This window comes from Centrocercus urophasianus, unplaced genomic scaffold (genome assembly GCF_019232065.1).
Source record: "Centrocercus urophasianus isolate 14NV4802_14NV808 unplaced genomic scaffold, USGS_Curo_1.0 seq_57, whole genome shotgun sequence".
In the NCBI taxonomy this organism is placed as follows: Eukaryota; Metazoa; Chordata; class Aves; order Galliformes; family Phasianidae; genus Centrocercus; species Centrocercus urophasianus.
In genome coordinates this window covers 438,632-446,000 of record NW_024885166.1, presented here as the reverse complement: position 1 = coordinate 446,000, position 7,369 = coordinate 438,632, and the positions used below count along the sequence as shown (strand labels likewise).

The window sequence follows — 7,369 nt, the reverse complement described above, 5'->3', positions numbered from 1 at the left end:
TGGTGTGGAGCTGTTGGTTTTGTTCCCGATGCGGTGCCAGATCTGGGAAAGCTGAGCACCAGTCCGTCCCCATCTCCATCCCTGTGCTGCTTGTGGCCGGGTGGGAGCAGGAGCAGCTGAGGGATCCTCTTCTATCTCCTGCCATGAGCAGAGCTCAGAAATCCCAAAGGGAGAAGTGCTGGGGCTGGGATGGGCGGAATGCAGCAGTGCTGAGCTCAGGGTTGGGCTCAACTCGGAGCTATGAGTGCTGCGTCAATGCCTGCACGCAGCCCTTCCTGGGCACGCTTCTTTAAAGACATTATTTCCATTTCTTTCTTTCTTTTTTTTTTCCCCCTCCTTGATTAATCTTGTTCTGTTTCTTCCTTCTTTACCTTCGAGCAAAGAGATCTGTACAATATAGGGGAAATTTTGTATGGGAATAATTTTGCCAGCCGTCGGCAGCAATCAGGATTACAGGAAAAGCGCATATATGGTTACGTGGTATCTCCTATCACCAGTAGGATAATGTGAAGAATTGCTTAAAAGGACCCTGTCAATTATATATTATATATATATATAATATATATATATAGTTTTGCGATTTTTTACTCTCTGTGGTTTGTAAGATCCTTTTAGAAGCTTGGAAATAAAATTTCCTCCCCCATCTTTTCTCTTCCTTTTTATTTTTTCTTTTTTTTCTTTCATTTGGGGGAAAACCCAAATTTGACGTTTGTGAAGAAGCTCAGAATTCAGGGCGGAATGATCAGGAGAAGGAAAGAGCTCCGTGGCTGCGATGTGGGGAAGCTGGGGTCTGCATCTGCATGGGTTGCGAGCCCTGCAGGAGCCAACAGCACATGGCAGTGCTTTGCATTTCAACCGGCTTGTGCCAAACCAGTGGCCACAAAAGCTTTGTTTCCTCACTCCCCAAATACGGCCGTGAGTCTGACTCAGAAGTTATCAATTTTTGCTGGCTGGAGGAGGAATGCGATGCTATGAGTGCAGGGTCTGCTCAGTCATCCCTGCAGGCATCCAAGGCCAGGCTGGATGTGGCTCTGGGCAGCCTGGGCTGCTGGTTGGCGATGCTGCACACAGCAGGGGGTTGGAATCAGATGAGCATTGCGGTCCTTTTCAACCCAGGCCATTCTGTGATTCTCTGTTCAGGGGCAATGCCAAAGCTGCGAGGTATTGCTGCGTGCTGCCATGCCTGCAGTGTGCACAGCTCGTGTTCGGTGACTGCCCCCTGTTTGCTGCAGTGATGTGCAGTTTAGGAGGCCTGGTTTGGAGCTGGATGAGCTCAGCCATGGGTGCAGATCAGCGTTCCAGTGCTGAGCAATACCATCACAGGGTTAGTGCAGCACAGGGGGTATTCAGTGCCTTAAAACTTGCAAAATTATACCCTCTCATCACACGCTGTAAAAAGAAATGTGACTTAGGAAGTAATGTGTTTTATGTGGAATTGAGAAGTTCGGAAATGTGTTAACCAGGCAAGAATTCAAGGGGTTCACATGTAACTCTGGCTGAAAAGAATTCCTCCAGCACTTTTGTAGCAATGAATCTGAGTTGTGCAGAGCTCTGCTCACCCAGGCCCTTTGCTGTGCAGCAAAGCTATCAGTCTCCTTATCTCCCCTTCTAAGGACCAGCAGTATTTCCCAGATGCTTTCTGATGCAGTCAGCACAGGATTTTTTGCTTGTCAGCTTTGCAGTAATTCAAGGCAGGAGTTGAGGAGCTGCCTGCATTCATTCTCCTCCTTGGAATAAAGGGAGGACCCTCCGTTCAGGTGGTGCTATCTGTTAAAGAACTGCTAAATAGAAGAGCAGTGAGGTTTGTCCCCCTTGAGCTGATGGCTATGCTTCAGTGGTGGTCATGTGAAATAACAGAAAATAAAATTTGGGACCTTTTGGCTGCAAGGATCACATTGCTGTATAATCTCTGATCGGAAGAAACCTTGGGAGCACAGCATGTCAGAGCTATCTGCAACTGCAAAGGCACAGCAAAGGAACCACAGGCATCTCCGTGGGTTGGGATTATGAAGATTAAAGGAGGGCAGCTAAAAACAGCACTTCCAGCCTGCTGCTCCCAGCAAGGCACAGCAGCAAATCAACAGAAATGCCACGTTGACATCGCTGCTGGTTACCTCCACCTATGGTCTTCTGGAGCAACTTGCAGTCAGTGTTTGGGCTTTTAAAGTCATCGGTTGGGTGACAAGGAGGACTGAGTGGTGCTGACATTCGTGCTTTGGCTTTAATTAAAGGAGGACAGAGTACAGAGTACAGACAGGGTATGAAAAGCACAGACAGGGGTACGTGATGCAAAGCTTTGGTGGAACTCCAAAGTCACGGGGCTTCTCAGAAGCAGAATCTGCAGGAAAAAGAAGAAGGGTGTTTTAGGGTGTGTTTCTTCATCAATAAGAAAGTATTAACTGAGCATAGCAAGGTGAGATGACTTTGCTTTCTTTAAAACTTGGAAACAGAGACCAACCTCTGCATGACTGCCAATGAGCTGCACTGATGGCCCACTCTTCTGCAGCGCTTTCTGGGCTCTGTTTTGCCGTCCATCCGAAGAGAAAGTTTCCCCAACGTTCAATGCAAATGCACTCTTTGATGCTGTCTTCAGGCTTGAATTGCTGTGGGGAAGTGGAGAGGCAGAAAACCTGGCCTCTCCTTGCATGTCAGTGTGAATGCTGTGCAAGTCAGTGCGGTGCTCAGCATCGTTTTCCCCCAGATAGCTGAAAAGGTGCTTTCTTTTTGCTTTGGATGCCACTGTCAGCTCTGCAGCATCAGATCTGACGGGAGGAGTAAAGCTCCGCAGCCACGCAGAGGGCAAAGCGTGCTGTGGGCTTGGGGTCCCAGTAGCACGAGGATGCCAGGCAGAGAGCGGCCCAAGAAGAAGAGATGACAAAACCTCAGCTGTAATGAACGGAGCAGTTCCTAGGTGTCACTGCAGCCCCAGCTGACAGAACTGGGAGAGCCCTCCGCTGGCACAAACCCCAGGGAAGTGGAAGGCAATCCAACGAGGAACTTAAAGCTGCTCCGACTGTGAGAGGTTTGCCATGAGAATATGGGCTGTGTTGTAAACACGGAGGTCTGGAGCCTTCCTCTGGGCTGAAATAACGCAATTGGCATTTAGTGCTGTTCCCAGGCATTGCAACTCTTGAAATCCTGTTTATAGGATGTGTTTTCCTGTAACTGAAACGCTAGGATTTGGATAAAGTTTCCCCAGCAGCAGTGTAATGATTCCATTTCTCATTGTTCCCTCCTTGGCAAAGTGATCTGCAACGCAACAGCTACCCATCGACTGGGACTGAAAACGCGTGTTCTCCTTCTCCTGCTCAATGACACTGAGAGTGACGTTGGAACAGGACTTTGAAGGGCAGCGAAGCGGCTGGGGACAGCAATTCCACATCTGTGGGGAACATTACCATGCCAAGGTTAATCAGTGATTTGCCCGAGAGCCCTTTGTTACCATTTTATTTCTGCCTCTGAGGGGAGCACAAGTCCTTCCATTGGCTGAGGAACAAGAGGTCATCAGAGCAGTGCAGCCCATCTCCTCTCAGCCAATAACCACGGGCTCCACGACTTTTCCAAGAGCGACGTTTGCTTTGGTTGGATCCTCGTCGGAACGAAGCAAAATATCTTTGGAATGGAAAATGGACAAAATGCTTTGCAATGGGGGGTGTGACGTAAAGGTCAACCCAAGGCTGTGGCTGAGCAGCATGGAGGCAGCTGTTCTACAGTCCCAAACGGAACCCAAATTAATCACTGTGAGCACGGTGATTTCCCCATCTGAGCAGGTGACTGCAAGGAACTGTCAACAAGCAAATAAGCTCATTAATTCCTTGAAGAAATAATGAGAAGATACTCAAAGGTAGATCTTGCTGTCAGCTTAGGAGTGCCATATGATTGCAGAAGGGTTTGGTATTTAGCAGTGTGGCTGGCCACCTGAAATCCAGCATAGAACATAAAACTAGATGGGAACAAAAGCTTTATTGAAGGGTGACTCTTTAACCAGGAAGACACCGACCTTCATCTTGGGTTCCAAAGCAGCTCGTAGAAGTCCATAAATCACTCATAAATGCAACTTAAAATCTCACTGAACCAAATCAGCAGGAGGAGTGCAAACACTCCACATGGATGGCGAATCAGTCGTACTGCACCAGACTCTGAAAGCATTGGAGCCCTCTGAATGCGTTTGTGTGCCGTGGTTTTTTTTTTCCTTTTGCTCTTTATAGGCAGCTCCAATTAAACATCTTGACACTTGATATCATGTAAATTGCCCTAATTTCCAGAAACTGTGTCTCCTGATTTTTTTCCTCCCACTTTTTGATGTCTAATGCGTTTCTCTCATAACCGAGTCCCTCTTGCCAATACATGAGATGCTGCATATTTGATGAGAACAATTAAACAAGAGTTTTGTAAAAGTGTTTTAAGCTCCAAAGCTGACTTTTCTTCCCTCCCCCCACCCCCCCAGATCAGTAAAGCTTTCCCATTTTAACACTGATTTCTCCAGAGACATCACTTAACAAAGCTAGAAACAGCAAAGAGAACGCTTGTTAAGAAAATGAAAGCATGGAAATGCTTAAAAACGGGATAAGGAAGGAAATAACAGAAGCACAGAGCTGGAGTGGATGGGTAACCCCCATCTGGTCCCACCAATCATGGCAGATTTTGGAGGTACTCAAGGGAAGGGTTTGTCCAACAGCTTCTGGAGAACAGAGAGCCGTTCTGCTGATGTTGCTGCACAAAACCTCCCCTGCTCCAGTTTGTGCCCATCACCTCCAGTCGAGGCACTGAGCAACACTGGGCAGAGCGCTGCTCTGTGCTCCCGTCAGGAGAGTTTTGCCACCGACGAGGATGGGATTCGAACCCACGCGTGCAGAGCACAATGGATTAGCAGTCCATCGCCTTAACCACTCGGCCACCTCGTCTGCTGAATTTGGATGCTGAAGATGCAGTAAAGCTCCTCTTTATTGTCATAATCAGGATGATTTCTAATTAGACTTGACTGCTTGCCATTAAGCTCTCCTCCATTGATCTGTGCTATACTGCATTTTTTAAGAGGCTGTCAGTGCACCAATCCCATCTGTTTATTTCAACGCCATTGATAGCATTAAGAAATCCTAAGGCTGCCACTCAGTCCTGTGATTTCCAATTCTTTGTTTAAAGCATGATTAAACCCACACCAAGAGCTTCGGATGGATTTAATCTCAATTTTGTGCTAATAGTGCTCAGAGTCTCAGAGCTAACTCAAGACCAGGAGTTAATGCACTCTTCTGATTCACACGGGGCTGAGAGCTTGGCCTCTGGATTCGGTATTTTTCATTTCCGTGTCCAACCCAACCTGAGGTTTTAAAAGAGAAGAGCTGACACCAGTCTCCATCGTCACTTCAGCTAAAGCCTCTTTGTCTCTCCACGAAGGGATGATTATGGGAAAGCCTCCGTCATCCTTTTGAATTTAAGAGTGGCACTGGGGAGGGAGCAGCTTTTCAAACCCAAAGGTCTCCCATAGCCCCCGGTGGATGCATCTCGCTGCCTGTTCCCCATCCCAACGGCGTCAGCATGGACCTGCGTGGGAAGGAGGGTTCAATGATGCGAGCAGCCCTACAGCAGAGGAGTGTGCATGGCCAACATTAGAAAAAATAGCATTGCATGCTTATGAATTGTCCGTCAGTGAAGCAGCACATCGTGCCCTGTGGGACCGCTCGTTTATTTCCCTGCCATCACCTATTAACGTCAGGTAGGCTGAGTCAGCCATTGGGAAGCACGCGCCCTTCAGAAGGGAAACAGCGTGATTCTGTACCAAAATATTTGAATGTCTGACTAATGAATGTTCTAACAGCTTCACCCAACTGCTCCCACGGGGCTCTGCTTTCATTCTCTATTCCCTCTGAAGTGTTTGTTTGCAAGTGGATTCTCTTTCAAGTGTGCCTGTTGCTGACAGGCCTCTGTAGGAGCAATTTAACCCAGCTATCTGGAACCTCTGACCGCTCTATTATTTGGCACTAACGCTGTCCCTTCCATTCCTGACCATTGGGGGTAAGTGATGCTCATTGCAATTTTATTTTTGCATTTTGAAGTATTTACTCTGCTCGCAGTAAAATGTCCTGCATCAGATGAGCTTGGCTTCTATTATAGGAAAGGGAGTTGGACTAATTTAGAGCACATTTGACCATGTAATGCTGGGCCATTAACAGATAATTGAGGTTGCTTGGAAGCCAGCATCCTCGCAGCTGTAATTCTGTCCTGCTGCTCCATGCCACAGCCTCACATTCTGCACCAAGTTCTCTTGCTCCTTATGTGATTTGGTATCTCACACCTGAAATCAAACGTTCAGAAATTGGAATATTTGCCTCTGGGTTTTCCAGGGATTTTGGGGTCTCTCGTTGCTACTTTGTGGCTGGAGGTTCAAAACACATCATAGAATCATAGAACCACCAAGGTTGGAAAGGAGCTCTAAGCTCTTCCATCCAACCATCGCCCAAAGATCTTTGGCCATGAAGGGAATGCTGTGGGAACGCCGAGTCCTGGGGCGCGGAGGCAGGCAGTTCATGCTCTGCATCTGGAAGTGGTTTCACTTTTTGTTCCCTCATCCAGATGGAGGATTTGTCAGGAGAAATCTGAAGGCGTTTGTCCTTTGGTTTGGGGTTTTCTGCCTTGTTTTGTCTCGTCTTGTTTTTAATGCTCATAAGGAAGCCAGAAATTTTGGTTAATTGTAAAGTGGGCATGCCATAAAACATCAAAAAAAAAAAAGACCAAGAGTTATTCTTATCACTCTGTGTGATTTGAGAGTGGACATTTCAAAATGGCAAGGCTAGAAAGGAATCCTGAGAACCCAGATCACAGCAAGTGGGTTCTCATTAAAATCCCACCCAATCTCCAGAAAGTCAGGGCTGAGAATCACTACAGATCACGACTGATGAGAGACTTTAGACAAGCCACAAGCAGCCCAGGATAGCTCAGGGGAACTTTTTATAGGCTGACTCCATGAGATCCATATTTCTCCATCGAAGTGATGTTCTGCAGACTTAAAAGCATCCCCAAATGTCATTGCAGAGAGCTTTGTGTGGCACTGAGTGCATTCAGAGTTTCACATGGGGTTTGTCTGACAGTTAACTGGAGGTTCATCAGGAGCTTTGCAATTCATAGCAAGCACACCATGACAAGGGAAATGTGCTTTAATTTGGCACATCCATCATGCTGACCCAGTGCCTGGTAACAAATAGCAGCACTGCTGTATTCTCTTTCTGCTCTGCCTGCTGAAATGATGGAATTAAGAGTGATTTCCCCAAGATGATGGCCACAGTGTTTTCCTGCAGCCAGGACACTACTGCATGAGTTTAGGGGCTTACTTGAAGGGGGCAGCTGCTACAATTAGGAAATCAATTCCTTTGCA

General features: G+C 47.2%; 1 non-coding gene across 1 annotated transcript; it reads right to left on the bottom strand.

The window, feature by feature from the left end:
* Positions 1-4,822: 4,822 nt before the first annotated feature.
* TRNAS-GCU lies at positions 4,823-4,904 on the bottom strand. Its single transcript has one exon. It is a non-coding gene; the product is annotated as a tRNA-Ser (tRNA).
* Positions 4,905-7,369: the final 2,465 nt, after the last annotated feature.